Here is a 16,601-nt window from a genome sequence, read left to right as displayed (position 1 = left end):
CTCAAACTCACCCAAATACTACTCCCAATATACAATTGTTATTTAAAAACCAGACAGTTCCTTGGGATGCCTGGGTGGCTTCATCTGTTAAGCTTTAAATTTGGTTTCAGCTCAACTCAAGTCATGATCTCAGGGTGGTGGGACCAGGCCCTGTGTCAGGCTGTGCACCCAGCAGGGAGTCTGCTTCTGATTCTCTCTCTCCCTCTGCCCCCCCCGCCGATGTGTGTGTGTGTGTGTGTGTGTGCACGTGCGCTTTTACACTTGCACATATGCTCTCTCTCTCTCAAATAATTAAAATCTTCTAAAAAATCAGATAATTCCATTCAACTGTGGTGAATTACACGAGTGGCAATAACTGAGACAATCACTTTAAGACTATATCATAATTTTGAAAGCAACCTAGTTTTATTTAATGTTTTGTTTGATAAATCTTTTCAAGATCTGAGATTATTTTTTCTATTCAAATGGCAGTGTTAAGCTAAGCTAAGCGAGTTTTCGTTATTATCTTTAAATTTTTGATCATACATAGTTGCTTATAATCACAAACTTTATTGTTACATTGTTAATATGTCATATTCAGCAATTAACAAGTGGGCTCCATTATTTAAGAACAGTTTTTTACAAGATATTAGGCCCAACTAAGGACATTGGTAGGGGTGAGAGAACTGCATTGCTCTAAAAATGCCAGGTAGAGTCAGAGAATTGTATTTTAAAAGTTTCTTCTTTTTTTTTTTTAAATATATCTTTCTAGGATTGTCATCTTGTCTAAAAGGTCACCTTCTTCTGTTGTTCTCATTCCTAATTCATTGGATTAATCAACTCTCAAAGGTCTAAAATGATAGAGCAGATGATACCCTGATCAAAAACAGTCATTCATACACTCATCACAATGAGCACTGAGTAATGTACAGAATTGTTGAATCACTATATTGTACACCTGCAACTAATACAACACTGTATGTTAACTATGCTGGAATTAAAACAAAAACAAAAACAAAAAATAGTCATTCGTCTTTTCTGGGTTTCATTCCTGTAAATATTAACTCCATCACTTGATATAATTTAACCAGTAAGTCTATATTTCCCACAAACAGCCTTTTTAAAACACCTGACTGATCTCACCAAAGATTTCCCAACACAAAATTATAGGTTGGGCCTAATAGTCTCCTTCTTCCATACTATACTTCTTAGGTGTCCATCCCAGGCAACACACCATCCCACCTACTCCCCACGCTTAGAATTTTGGTTGTCATCCTTTGAAATGACCTGACTTGTGGCTCATTATGTTAACTGGCTAATCAACTTCCTCTGTGTGATGAAGACTTTGAGAGGAGTTAAAGGGCTGTACACCCCATTAATGTATACATTTTATGTTTTTTAAAACGTTTTTTATTGGGGCGTTGGGTGGCGCAGTCCTTAAGCGTCTGCCTTCGGCTCAGGGCGTGATCCCAGCGTTCAGGGGCCTCCGCTAGGAGCCTGCTTCTTTGTCTCCCACTCCCCCTGCTTGTGTTCCCTCTCTCACTGGCTGTCTCTGTCAAATAAATAAATAAAATCTTAAACAAACAAACAAACAAAAGTTTTTTCTTAAGGAGAAAATAGAAGCACATGCTAAATTACATATTACAGAAGGGTTTATATTGGAAACCAAGAATTCTCTTTCCCAATTTATTCTCATTTCCGTGCTGCTCCTTAGGGACAATTGTCTTAAATGTATCAGTATTCCACTTTCTTGCAGTTATCTCCATGTCTTTCAAATACATTTTTATTACCAGATCTTTATGAAATTTAGAAATTTTTATTGACTTTTCTCTTTTATAAGTGAGTATTTCGTTTACTTACCCACTTTGGTCTTCCCTACAACCTTTCCCATTTCATAGTTATTTTACTATTATAGTTTTTCTATTGTTACTTTTCTATGCTTAACTAATTATTGAAAAATTTATTTCCTGTTCCACCAGAAATGACTCTTAATGCTTAATTTATACATTAAGGGTCTTGGCACCTTTATCTTTTTTTTTTTTTTTTGCATTTCTTTTTCCCTACTTGCTCTTTTTCAACTCCCTCCAAGTTACCTTGAATTTTATACTGCTGCATTGATAATATTTTTATTCATTTCTATAATATACATCTAATTTTACATGCTTTATCTCTAGAGTCACTTTAAAAATTGAAAACCATAAGCTATTTAACTATCCTTTTAAAAACTTTTTTTCCCCTATTGTGACCATGAAAATTTGGTTTGTTGTATGTATAGTAAATAGTGGGCTATGATTATATATTTTTTTAGGTGTTATCCTGTCAATATTGGTATCACTCAAGAGAGACTATTTCCGCAATTATGTTTAAATGTAATACCTTTCATTATGCTTCACCAATTATTCAAAATCATACTTAATTTGATCCATATTTGACTATAGATTTTTTATTTAATTTTTTAACTTTTTGGTAGAGTTTCTGTTGCATCTGTTTTTTCCTATTGGAATAAAAGACATATGTTCTTCCTATTATATCTCTAATATAATCCAGGTTCTTACTCATTTTATTTATTTCTTAAAATGTATTATGTCCTTTTTGCAGCCATTCTTCTTGGAAGCCATTACCTTCCATTTTACTTTAAACTATTGTTTTTTAGGCTCATATTAAAGAAATTGGAGTCATTTCTTATATTTCATTTCTTTTGCTGATTTTGCGGTAGCATTGCACTAATTTGAAATTGTACAGGGTCATATGACTTGCTTTGGGCAATGATATATGAGTGGAAGATCCCAAAAGCCAGTGGGCTATATGCCATACTCTTTCCCCCTGCTGTGCAGGGATAGGTGGAAACTCCAAATTTTAGATCTCAGGGTGAAGGGACATAAAATGGAGCTCCTACCCATTATTCATCAGATAGTCATTTATCGAATACACAGCATGTAGCAGATATTATTTAGATGCTGGCAATACAGCTGTGATCAAAATTATGAATTTCTTACTGATGTGATTTTAGATTCTAGTGAAATGAAAGAGAAAGAGGGTAAACAAATACGTAATATATCAGGTAGTGAGAAGTGTAATGAAGAAGTCTTAAGTAGGGTAAGTGGAACTGAAGCAGACAAAAGCGTGATTTTTCCACAGTGCAGTTAGAGAAGATATTCTAAGATCGAAACGGTTGAACAGACACACGAAGGACTTAAGAAAGCTGTTTATTTGGATATTTGGAAGAAGAGTTCTAGGGCAGAGGGTGACTCTAAGTGCAATGACCCTGACTCAGGAGCAGGCCAAGCTTGAAAATGGAGCAATGAGAAGGTCAGTGTGGCTAGAGAAGGAAAGTACTCTTAGCAGTCTTGCAGAAAAGCAGCCAAGGGCCAGATTGGGAAGGGATTTACCGGCTGTGGTAAAGTTGGGCTTTTATTCTGTGTGAGCTGGGAAGCTACTGGAGGATTTTAAACAGAAAATGACATGGTCTGACTTCGCATTTTCAAAGACTCACTCCTTCTGCTGTTTGCAGAATAGACTATAAGAGGCAAGAGAGGCATGGAAATCTAAGTTGTAAGTAATTTTTCCTCAGGGCTTTAAATCCTTACTCAGCTACATTTTAGCATTTTCTTTTGCTGGTAAATTTGATATGTGTTATTTTCATTCTTTTATTGGGAAGACTTTTTTTCATTACTGATAAGCTTTTAGGATCTTATTTTTGTGTTCTGAAATTCATAATGATGTGTTTTGGGTAATGATGTGCTTGTGTTCAAAATTTATCTCACTCAGCGTTTTGTGGAACTTTCAGTTTAAAGACTTCTGTCTCTCCAGCTCCTGGCACCATTTTCTATTATTCCTTTGAAAAAATTTTTACTCCCATTTACCTCCATTTTTTCTTTCTAGAAATGTGATTAGAAACCTTTAGCTTTCTGTTTTAACCTTCTTCTATATTTTTATTTCTTTATCATAGAGTTAAGGATGTTTTTTGTATATCGCTGCTTCTATCAATCAAAAGTAGGAAAATCAAGGTAGAATAAAAAGACTCTATGTTTGAGAAAAAGTGTGAGCTTCCATAGTTTTTGGTGTGAAATATTCAAATGTGCTTATTAAGTATGGTTTTAATAAACCTGTACCAATCCATTTCTTTCTGATCCCAAATTTATATTCTTATTTCTCCTAAATTTAAGTTATCATTTCACTGGGATCTCAGAGGATAGGGGATAAATTTGTCTTACAGATCTAACCCATTCTAATGATGTTACCACTTTAAAGGGAGAAAATAGGTGTGGTTTTTTTTTTTTTTTTAAGATGTTATTTATTTATTTGACAGAGAGACAGCCAGCGAGAGAGGGAACACAAGCAGGGGGAGTGGGAGAGGAAGGAGCAGGCTCCCAGTGGAGCAGGGACCCCGATGGGGGGCTCTATCCCAGCACACTGGGACTAGGCCCTGAGCCGAAGGCAGACACTTAAGGGCTGAGCCACCCAGGCGCCCCAGAAAATAGGTGTTTGCTCAGTTATTTCAGACTACTCAGACAATACCACAAACTTCTTTTGACTAACGCCACAGCCAATTTCACCTCCATATCTCTAAGTTTAATATAATTGCTTCATCCAATAGCTCATTTTAGATACTAACTGAATTAAAATTGTTTGAGGTGAATGACAAAACTTGCAGACTTATGTTAGAAGAGAGCTTTCTCTAGGATTTTGAACATGTAATTGACTTTGTGATTTCAAATCAGGGCTATAGAGATCATCATTTACCCATTACTTAATTAAAAAAAAAACAAGAGTGACATTAAAACATCACATTGATACATTTAGGTTAGTGTATAAGATTTTAAAGTGAGTGGATAAATATAAACAAAGAAATTTAGAACAGTTGTTTGAAAGTGAAGTGAGTTTGAAAATATAGGTTCATATTTGCTACATACATAGACTATAGATAGTTTACCTGTGATGATTATGATATATGGATATGCAATGTTTTATAGATGGTGCCGTGAGATCTATGGAGATTTGATTCTGGAGAAAAAACCTATACAGAGGTTCTGTATGATTCTATAGAGGTTCTATGAAATGCGTCCCTTTTCCCAAGTAATAACTATGTAAAAAAAGAATTTTAGTAAATAATTATTTATGCTAAAAGACATAATTCTATCTGTCTAGGTAGAATTCAAATTTGTTTAAGAATGAGCCCAACATATTTCTAAGACGTAATTTAAGAGATTTTGCAAGTGATGATATTGTAAATGCATAAAAAAATTCTGGCTCTCTTTTTTAGATTTTTTGTCTTTTCATAAAAATTTTATAAGTAGATGGTTTAAAGATATTGCTCTATCCTCTCACCCGCTGCTCATGCCAGTCATCTATTCCTAAATACAGGATTTTTAAAGGATTGACATTGTGCTCATAGACTCCCCCACGTCAGTTCCCCTGTATTAATTTCTATGTTCGTAACATCATCATCATATTCAGAGCACACAGGTATACGCACATCCCGGGCGTAAGCAGAAGAACCTGTACCCGAAGCTGTGCCTGCAGGACACACTCCCCCCATCCCTCCACCCCACCCCCACCACAGCCTATGAGGCCCTGTGTGCTCTGGTTCCATTGTCTTCAGATTTCATTATTTGTTTTTCTCAAGGCAAGCCAGAAACATGATTTGTTTTTTTCAAGTCAGACAGGAACTTTTGTATCATTTCTTATTCTTGTTTCTTTTTTCTTCATGGTACTTCTAAATACACTTATTTCTTTGAATATCGTAAATATGTTTATTTTTTATTCTGTATTTGGGAATTTTGGTATTTTCAGGGATTTTGTTTTTGTTTTTTAAATAGGACTCATTTATTTATTTGTTTGTTTGTTTGTTTGTTTGTTTGTTTAAGTAGGCTCCATGCCCAATGTAGGGGCTTGAACTTAAGACCCCGAGATCAAAAGTCACATGCTCTACAGACTGAGCCAGCCAGGTGCCCCTCTGGGTTTTTTTTTAAAGGGTCAATTTTAGTTCACAGCAAAATTAAGAGGAAGGTACAGAGATTTTTCCATATACTCCCTGACCCCACATATACATTACCAACATCCTTACCTGGAGTGGTTCATTTGTTGCAATAGCTAAAGCTACCCTGACACATCATAATCACCCAAAGTCCACCGTTTATATTACCCTTCTCTCTTGATGTTGTACATTTGGTGGGTTTAGACAAATGCATAAGGACATGTGTCCATCATTATGGTATCATACAGACTACGTTCACTGCAATAAGCATTCTCTGTGGTCCACGATTCATTCCTCTCTGTCTCTGCCCCCGACAACCACAGATTTTTTACTGTCTCCATAGTTTTATCTTTTCCACAATGTCATATAATTTGAATTATACAGTACGTAACCTTTGCAGGATGGCTTCTTTTACATAGCAATATGCACTTAAGTTTCCTCCATGTCATTTCATGGTTTATAAACTCATTTCTTTCTAGAATGATATTCCGCCTGTCCGCATATACCACAATTTATCTACTCACCTACTGAAAGACATCTTGGTTGCTTCCAAGTTTGGGCAATTATAGATAAAGCTGCTCTAAACATCTGTGTGTAGGGTTTTGTGCAGACCTAAGTATTCAACTATGGGTAAATACCAAAAACACAATTGCTGGATCATTTGGTAAAAGTATGTTTAGGACTGTAAGAAACCTCCAAGCTGTATTCCATAGTGGCTGTACTATTTTGTATGCCCACCAGCAAAGAATGAGGGTTTTTGTTTCTCTTCACCCTCACCAGCATTTGGAGTTGTCAGTGCTACAGATTTTGGCCATTTTAATAGGTATATGATGGTATCTTTTTGTTGTTTTAATTTGAATTTCCCTGATGACATACAATGTGGAGCATCTTTTCATGTGCTTATTTGCCATCTGTATATCTTTGGTGAGTTGTTTATGAAGGTCTTTGGCCCATTTTTAATCACTTTTTTTCTTATTATTGAGTTTTTTTTGGGGGGAGGGGCAGATGGAGAGAGAGAGAGAGGGGCTCAATCTCACAATCCTGAGATCATGACCTGAGCACAAATCAACTCGGACACTTAACCAACTGAGCCACCTAGGAACCCCTCTTATTATTGAATTTTAAGAGCACTTTGTATATTTTGGATAAAAATCCTTGATCAAATGTGTCTTTTATAAACATTTTCTCCAAGTCTGTGGCTTGTCTATTCATTCTTTCATCATTTTCTTTCATAGAACAGAAGTTTTTAATTCTAATGAAGTCCAGCTTATCAATTATTTCATGGATCTTGCCTTTGATATTGTATTTAAAAAGTTATCGCCATTTCCAAGGTCAGATAGGATTTCTCCTATGTTATCTTCTAGGAGTTTTATAATTTTATGTTTTACATTTAGGTCTATGATCCATTTTGAGTTAATTTTTGTGAAGAGTGAAAGTTGCTGTCTAGGTTCATGTGGATGTCCAATGGTTTTTATGACACCATTTGTTGCAGTGTTTTTGCTCCACCTTATTGCCTTTGTTCCTTTGTCAAAGATTAGTTGACTGTATTTATGGGTTCCCTCTCTGTTCCGTTGATCTATTTTGTCTATTCTTTCGCCAACAGTACACAGTCCTGATTACTAGAACTTTATGGTAAGTCTTGAAGTCAGGTAGTTTTGGTCCTCAAACTTTGTTCTCCTTCAATACTTATTGTATTGATGATTCTGGGTCTTTTGCTGTCCATATAAACTTTAGAATAAGTTTGTCAATATCCATGGCTTTGTTGGTTTTTTTAATTACTTAAGTCACAGTGGGCTTTTTTGTGTGTGTTTTGTGATTTTTGCTTTTGGGTTTTATTACATTAATCTATGGGAACTCTTTGAGGGCTAGAATTAAAGTATTTTCCTCCCCAGAGGGTATCTATATGCTTGTCCATACATTAGAGGGTAAAAATAATTTACAATCAGATAAGAGATTTGTTGAAGTTTCAGATTCCAAGTATTTCTGTCACTTATCATCAGTTCAGTCATCTTTTCATATAACAATCTGATTTTTGTCCATTGGAAAGTGTTGTTTACCATGAGAATTTTTCTAGCTATATAGTCTGCCATATTGATATAAACAGAAACCAGGGAAAGAACAGACTATTGTGATTAGTGAATTTGGGGAAGGAGCTAATCATTCAAACTCAGCCTCTCCTGGGTCCCCTAGTTGGAAGGCCTGGAGAGAGGATGCATGCTGATAAATCTTTCTGGAAGATGAGAAGCTTGGTCAGTGAAGGCTCTACTCAGTGTCTGCCTGGATCTGCCTATGACTGGGTGGACAATTTTGGTGATAGTTTTGGTTTATTTCTAATTCAAAAGAAATGAAAGCAAATATTTCTTGTAATGTTTAAGCCATTTTCTCAAATCGTCTCTAAGGGTTATAAAGGGGACAATTTTATCTATACCTTAATGATTTCTATATACATCTCTCAACTGATTCTGAACATGGGAGAAGAAAGGGGAATAATTTAAGCAATATCCTCCTTAATTCCTATTTATTTGATATTAATATTGCTTATAGGAGAATCCTGATTAATAGTTTCCCGTTATATCTGTCCTATTCCTATTTTTAACATTTTGGCATCATAACTTTCAGGTTTGTTTTTTATAAGCATCATATTTACAGACTTGCTAAAAATGTAATGTGCATTTCTGTCTTCTAATTGCTATCATTAATCTATTCACATTTATTGAGATTACTAATATTTTAGACTTATTTGTACCATCTTATTTTCTGTTTTTCACTTAACATGATTTTTCTTCACGGAAATAGTTCTCTTTCTTTTTCCTAATTTCATGGCTTTTCTTTACACTCTTTACTTTTCACATATGTTTAAATTTCTAATAACTTCTTTCAGAATCCATTTTAAAATGTTTTTGTTTTCCTTTTTGTTTTATCTGAAAGTTGAACTGTTTTTGGAATTTGAGTCAGAGAGGCTTTTCATTGTCTTCTGGCTTCTATTGTTGTTGAGAAGTCTGCTATCATTGTCATTGTCATTTTGAGGAGGTAATATTTATTTTCTCCCTAGTAATTTTAGTATTTTCTCTTTTATTTTTATTTTTTTTCAATTTTGCCTCTGTTTCTAGGTAGTAGATTAGTTTTTAGTCATTTTCCTCAGTACATATTGTGGTCCTATATACTCTATTATGTTTATTTTAAAAAAATGCCAAGCTGTTTAAGTATTTGTATATTGTCTTCTCTGATGATCTCCCTTCACTTCTCATATGGTATTTATTTTTAAGATTTTATTTATTTATTTGAGAGAGAGAGGGAATGAGAGAGACAGAGCATGAGATGGGGGAGGGTCACAGGGAGAAGCAGACTCTGTGCTGAGCAGGGAACCTGATGCGGGACTCGATCCTGGGACTCCAGGATCATGACCTGAGCTGAAAGCAGTCGCTCGCAACTGAGCCACCCAGGTGCCCCACTCTCTTCATATGGTATTTTAGATTTCATCCTTCTATCCTTAATATCCATTGATTTCTTTTTTTTTTTTTAAGATTTTTAAAAATATATTTATTTGACAGAGAGACAGCCAGCAAGAGAGGGAACACAAGCAGGGGGAGTGGGAGAGGAAGAAGCAGGTTCCCAGCGGAGCAGGGAGCCTGAAGCAGGGCTCGATCCCAGGACCCTGGGATCACACCCTGAGCCAAAAGCAGACGCTTAATGTCTGAGCCACCCAGGTGCCCCATATCCATTGATTTCTAGTCCATATTTTCTATCTTTCTATCTCTTATTGCTGCATTTTGTGAGATTTTATTTCTCTTGTTACTTAATTCACAAGTTCTCTTATCAAACGTATTGTTTCACTCTTTTAAATGAGTTCTAAAAATGTATTATCAATTATATAATTATATTTTTGTTTCCCTTTTATACTTGGTTTTTATTTAATTAACAAGTTTATTTATTTATTTATTTATTGGCTCTATTTGAAATCTATATTTCTTTTTTTTTAATAGTCTGCTGGTATCTTATATTCTTTTCTTTTGTCTATCTCTTGTATTTTATAAGCCCGTCAGATTTTTCTAGAATCTTCAGTTCTTACATTTGTTTTTGCTGACTTACTGATGTTTTAATGTCCAGAGGCTATGATCATTTTCCTGTTACTTTAGCAGAGATTCTTTTCTGTGTTTTCAAATCCAGGACTCTGGTGGGGTTCCCAAAAAGGATGGTTTTGAATTTGACTCTTTTCCAGATCAATTTTTATATTAATATCTCACTTCACTATTCCTACCCAACAACGGTTGTATATTACTCATCTTTGCTGCAAAACAAATAGCTGCAAATCTACTGGCTTAAAACAATCACAACCATTTATATACCTCACAATTCTCTACAGGGTTTGATTTTTCTGTTGGGTTTTTCTGGTTATCTTAGGTGTGCTTACTGTTGTGTCTGTGGTCAGAACCCGGGTGAACTGGAGGTTGGTTGTTTGATGAAGTGGTTTAGCTGAGACAAGTGAACTCTGCTCTATGTGTCCTCTCATTCTTATTGCTGAGTCTGGCTTCTTCACAGAGTAATCACCCCACCAAGAGAGACAGCAGTTTCCAGGGGGCAAGCACTCTGAGTCTTGCATGCCTCATATTTACTATTGTCCTATTAATCAAAGCAAGTTGTGTCACCAAGCCTAAACTGAAGGATAGGGAAATAGATTCCACCTCCTGATAGAAAGAGCCATTGTGGCCATTTTTGTTTTGTACCATAAGTTATGTGAATTTGGCTTCAGAAGAACAAATGCTTGGAGTTCAGAATTCTTGGAAGTGACTGCTTTTCTTTCCAGTGCTTTAAGCGCAAAACCAGTTTTCTGGGAGGTGATTAGGATTAGATAGGGTCATGAGAGTGGGCCCTCATGATAAAATTAGTGCTCTTAATAGAAGACACTAGAGTGCTTGTTCATGTGCACTGAGGAAAGACGACGTCAGCATGCAGAGAGATGCCACCATTTACAAGACAGAAAGGGTCCTCCCCAGAATCTTAACCATGCACCCTGATCTCAGATTTCCAGTCTCCTGAGCTGTGAGAAAATAAAAGTTACCTGTTGTTTAAGCCACCGGTCTATGGTATTTTGTTTTGTCAGCTCCAGCGTCCCATCCTGCAGGAGCCTGAATGTCTTTCTTCTTTATTTTGATTTTAAAATGTCTCCTAACCCTATAATTTAGTTCTCCCAGTGAGCCACTCAGCCTCAATACCTTTTCCTATCTTTGACTTTTAGTTCTTTCTTCATTTCTGGCATCTGGAGGTTTTCTTTTCTCTCTTTCTTCTAAAATTCAGCTAATAAAATATTTTAAAAGCGTGTTCTATTTTGCTAAGCTTTTTTGTGTGATTCAAGTGTTTTTCAATAACATGACCATCAGCACATTAATTGAAAATATGATCTTGCCATCTTAATTGCAATTCAGGGGTAGTGCATTTAAGGTTTCTATTGCATAGGTGACATACAGACCACAGAAAATGCTTTTGCAGCCAATGCAATTGAGCAGGTAGACCGTCATTTGGGGGAATATCAACTAGGATCAGGAAATCCCTAGTGCTGCACTATTGAATACAGCAGCTACTAGTTCTATGTGGCTATTTAAAATTACATGAGTTAAAATGAAACACAGTTAAAAATTCTGTTCCTCAGTTTCACTAGACACATTTCAAGTGCTCAATGGCACTTGTGGCTATGGACTACAATATGGTAGACCCCGAGGGAACATTTTCATCATTTAAGAGAATTCTATTGGGAAGTGTTACTCTAGTGCATTTGCTGAGTATCAGACTAGAAAATGGTGTAACTGGGACAGTAACTTCACTTGACCTATGAAAAGAGGTTAATTTTAGGCCCCATGAGATAGATGGTGAGGAGGGACATGGATTATTGATATCTTTACTCTATCTAGATAAATATTGACTCAGCAAATGTTGAGAGATTGAGCTTTACTGGGAGTGATATTTTAGATTCAATTATATAGAGTTCAGCACAGCAGAAATGTTGATAAAAAAAAAAAACAAAACAGAAAAATACCAGGCACATGCTTAGAAACTTCCCTGTCTTTTGTTTGTGTGCTTTTTTTTTTTTTTTGATTGATAATAAAAGTAATGTATGAGCACTGAGGAGTATTTGAAAAGCATAACAACTTCCTTGACTTTTTATGCAGAATATACTAAATCACTTTATTTCTTCCCTAATGACTGTGAGTCATCATTATTGAGTTATAGATGCTCATCTAGAGAAGAATGGGGAGCAATGTTGTCCCAAACTTTGGGGGTATTCAGGGATTTAATATCTGCGTATCCTCCTGCATTAGGTGGCTCTCCAGTATAATTACTTTTTATCTTGCCATTCTTTACCGCATGTCTTGTCGCTCTCTGTCACTCCCTACTTGACTCGTCTGCTTCCGGTAGCCCCACGGCAGTACTTCTACTTTGCTGTCTCCTGTAACTTAATACACAGAACAGCATAATGAAAGTGACCAGGTAATCAAATTGGTCAAATGAAATTTTAACTTTACCATCAACCGCCTCTGACTTGCTCTGTTACTAAATACAATGTATGAATATTATGTCAAATAGTTCCTCACTCATCGTACTCTGCTTCCTCCTTGGACATTCTCAGTGAGGCACAAATGAAAGAACATTGAACATTAAGTAAGGAAGTGGGGGGCTTGACTCATGGCTCAGCTTTATGACTTTAGCCTGGGCCAATCTCATACCTCCATAAGGTCAGGTTTTTCATTTGTTAATCCTCATCTCACTATCATCATCATGAGCATTCATAAAGTCTTTGCATATGACAAGCAGTGTTCCAGTACTTCCCACGCATTAATTCATTGTCATCCTACAATAGCCTATGAATTAGTACTATTTGGTACTAGTAGGTACACATTTTACACATGAAGAAACTGAGATATGAACAGATTAGGTATCTAGCTTTCATACCTATGTTTCCAAGTTACAAATGTTATGTATCTTTGAGAGACATTTAATTGTCCTTTGAGGTCATGATTTTATTCTGGATTTTTTGAAATTTGGGGTAGTGAGTTGCTAGAGAACAGCACATCATAAAGCACTTTTGGAATTTCTGAAGAGTCTGTGCAGAGCAGCACTCACTATCTGAAGAACGAAGTGGGAATCCATTCTTCTCTAACGAAGAAACGATCCAGAGCCATGTAGTCAAGGGAGAAGCAGAGGAAATCCAGTCAGCTTGGCTACTGTGTTTTAGGGTTTTATAAAAACTGTGTGTGCTATTAATTTAAGCTGGGGATTTGGAAAATGTCAAGACAAGGTTTATAGGACAAGAAGAACAACTAATACGTTGGCTCGGTGGGAAAATCAAGGTTTAGTAGAATTTTTGCTCAGTCTGAATTCTTAAAAGGGTTTTCAAGATTTTATTTTGATATTAAACATTTATATTAATGGTGGGCTCAATGGTCATGTTCTGGAAATAAACTTGCCTTTTTAAATATTTCTATGGCAATTCTCCCAAATATAATTTGATGATTCAAGCAGAGTTCTGAGTGTCCAAATGTCTTTTAAACTATTCCCACCGTGTATTAACTAGGGTCTTTATACACTAAGAGGAAATCATACCCAGCTATTTTTATTTCAGAATATTGTGAGGAGGCATCATTGTCCCTTAGGCAGACATCAGTGCTGGAAGGCATCTCTGCTTGGGAAGTGGTTTTCAGTGAAAGTTGGGCAAGCGAAGTTTCCCATGGAACGAGTGATCTAGTGATGAGATTGGGATCGTGGATTCACATTAACTAAAATTTACATGAAAGTAGAGAGTATTAAAAGCAATAAAAATTTTCACAAAGCCCATTTAGTGCGGTTGCTCAGAGAACTGAAGACGTTTTATCACCCCGTCCCAATTGTTCTTTTGCACACATAATCTCACATCCCTCCTGTCATCACAGCCATACTCTTCCAAAAATATACACACTAATATTTAGCATTTATATATTTAAGAAAGCTCAGCATTTTAAAGAAAACTATGATGGATTTGAGTTTAGCTGAAAGAAAGCCTGTATATCAGGTCTAGCAACATTTCCTTCCAAATTACCGCCAGAAAATGGAATTCTTCCAGTGGTGAATCACAGAAGTAATTTACCGTAGTGTGTAATTTTTGTCATCCTCTGAGAGGCTGTGAACTTTGCAGTCTTGGGGCCCTTGATACTCTGTGCCAGCAGACAAATGCACCTACCAGCACTTCTGAGCCGATCGCTTTTTAGGACTGACCATGGGGCTAGGCTGGAGATGGGTTGCTGAGACGTGTTTGCAAGATCTTTCCACGGAACCCATTTTCGTTTTGCACGTTTGAGGGTGGCAGCGAACCCACCAACAAAGCAAGCCTATGCCCACTGGAAATTAGCAGGGGCTAGCCATGCTGGCTGGTACCTCGTCTTGCTAGAAGTTCTTCGTCTCTTTCTCTCCTTAAGGTATCTATACCCTGATGCTGGTAGGGCACTTACTGCCAATGAAAGTAATGTGGCTGAAGACATATAGCTGACAAAATTCAGAATAATTTAGATGACAAAGCACTCACAGGTGAAAATGCTAATTTTTGTGAATATGTGTTAAAATATTAATAGGATTATTTAAATTCTTTAGGAAATCAAGGACGAAAGGCATAAAACTGAACAACCCCATAAAATAAAGTTGACAATGGGGCACAGGAACTGAAGTTTGTGGCAGCAGTGTGTGAAAAATAAAACTCATTCAAATCCCGTTTGTTGACAGCCTTGCATTGCATCACTGAAACTCTGGGCTCCTGTTATAATTCTGTGAAGAGAAACATGTAGGGGGGGATTATCTGTGTCAGTACTTACCTTTCTGTTCTGCCCTGTTGTTCTCACGCATGCACTCTGCTTTTTCTTTCCTTCTTTTTTTTTTTTTTTTTCATTTATTTGTTTTGGGGAGTTTTGACAATGCATCCCAAGCTTTAATTAAGAAAATGTGGGCCCTATTATTATGGCCGTGTATAAGGATATGCTAAACTTATTTATGAGGAAAGGAAAAGTAGCTTAAAAACACACCAACCCTAAGATTCTATTTTTACTTCTTTTTAAACCTATTGCAAATATTCTGATGGCATTAAAACAGGCTTAGAATTTTATAAGGATCAGCAGAATTCTCAAATGAAAAATGCCTAATTCAAACCATTGAAGTATTTAAGTTGCTTTACCTCCACTTAACCATCTCTCTTCACGACCATGCGAACTGTACCGTGTTACCTCCCTATTTCCTAGCAGGTGGACATCATGTTTCCTGTTTCAACTGCTACTAAGGCTGATCCTGTGTAGCTAATTCTCTGTCTGCAATCTTCTCATGCAGGCAAGGTGGATTCTTTCTTCAAAATAATGTGATTAACTTCTTTACATAATACTTAGCGTTAAAAATATCCCACTTATGTTCTCTTTGGAGAAATGAGTGTAATGCATCGGCAAGAAAGAAAGGAAAGGAAATGTTCTCTTTCTCAAATTCCAGTATCATGAATTCTGGGGCATGAAAAATGGAGAAAAAAAAATCTCGGTAGAGTGGTTTCCTTTCATCATTTGGCAACATTTTATAAGGCATAGTTCTGGAAGTGAGTGAATGCACCTGGATTAATAATGTCTGGAGTCTTAAATAGAATTTATAGGACCGACTAAACCTGAAAACATGATATATTAGGTAAAGAGAATTGAGAAGAAGGAAAGGGGGATATGAATTCTGACAAGTAATCATGGGATGACTCCTTTAAAGAAATGATCAACAACAAAGTTTAATGGTTGGACACCAACAGGTGAAACCTGTGCGTTAACGTTACATTTATGTTCACAGGAATTATGTTAGAAAAGTGTAGCTAAAATTAAATTTGCATTTTCATTTGAACCTGCTGTTTTCTCCCCTTAGTTCTATCACTTAAAGAAACTGAGAGTCAAACTTCTTTGGCTTGGAATTCCGCCAAAAATGAATTCCTTTCTACATTCGTGATTAAAATTTACTCATCTATTTTTGCGATCATTGAATATGGGAAGAAAGATTTATCAGACTCACACCATACAACTCATATAACTAAAAAATGGCTTTCTGTTTATGCTTCCGACATGATAGAAAGGTAATAATGAATATGAGCTTGACCTTGTTTGAAGAAACTTGGTATTGAGAAAACAAAGTATGACACTTTCTAAATTTTTAGTAAACACATACATAGAATTCAAGTGTATGTTTAATAATAAAGTACAGGATACACCATGTTTAATTTCTGTTACATTTATAAAGACATACTTGGGATGTCAGCAAGTGTGCATTCCTGAAAATCTTTGTGTTCTGAAAAGTCATACACTAAAAATAGCCAGGCTTATGGGAAAATAGGCCTTGGGGCATGCAACTTTGTAACCAAAGCAATAGTAAAGACAATCATTGGTATATCATGAAATAATTTAGCCCAGGGATGTCCCTTAGGGCTATCAAGAAGGTACAAACATAATAAAGTAGAAATGTGGTTTTGGGGGCCCCTGGGAGAATGCAGATGCAAGCAAAAGTCTACGTTATTTGGAGGAAGAAGAACCTGTGGAGAAAGCCATGCTGTGCCCAGGAGGGTGAGATCAGAACCCCAGGGCAGGAGTTTGTTTTTAATTTTCTTATAACTCAAATG

This window comes from Ailuropoda melanoleuca, chromosome 5 (genome assembly GCF_002007445.2).
Source record: "Ailuropoda melanoleuca isolate Jingjing chromosome 5, ASM200744v2, whole genome shotgun sequence".
Taxonomy (NCBI): Eukaryota; Metazoa; Chordata; class Mammalia; order Carnivora; family Ursidae; genus Ailuropoda; species Ailuropoda melanoleuca.
Note: the sequence above shows the minus strand (reverse complement) of the source record.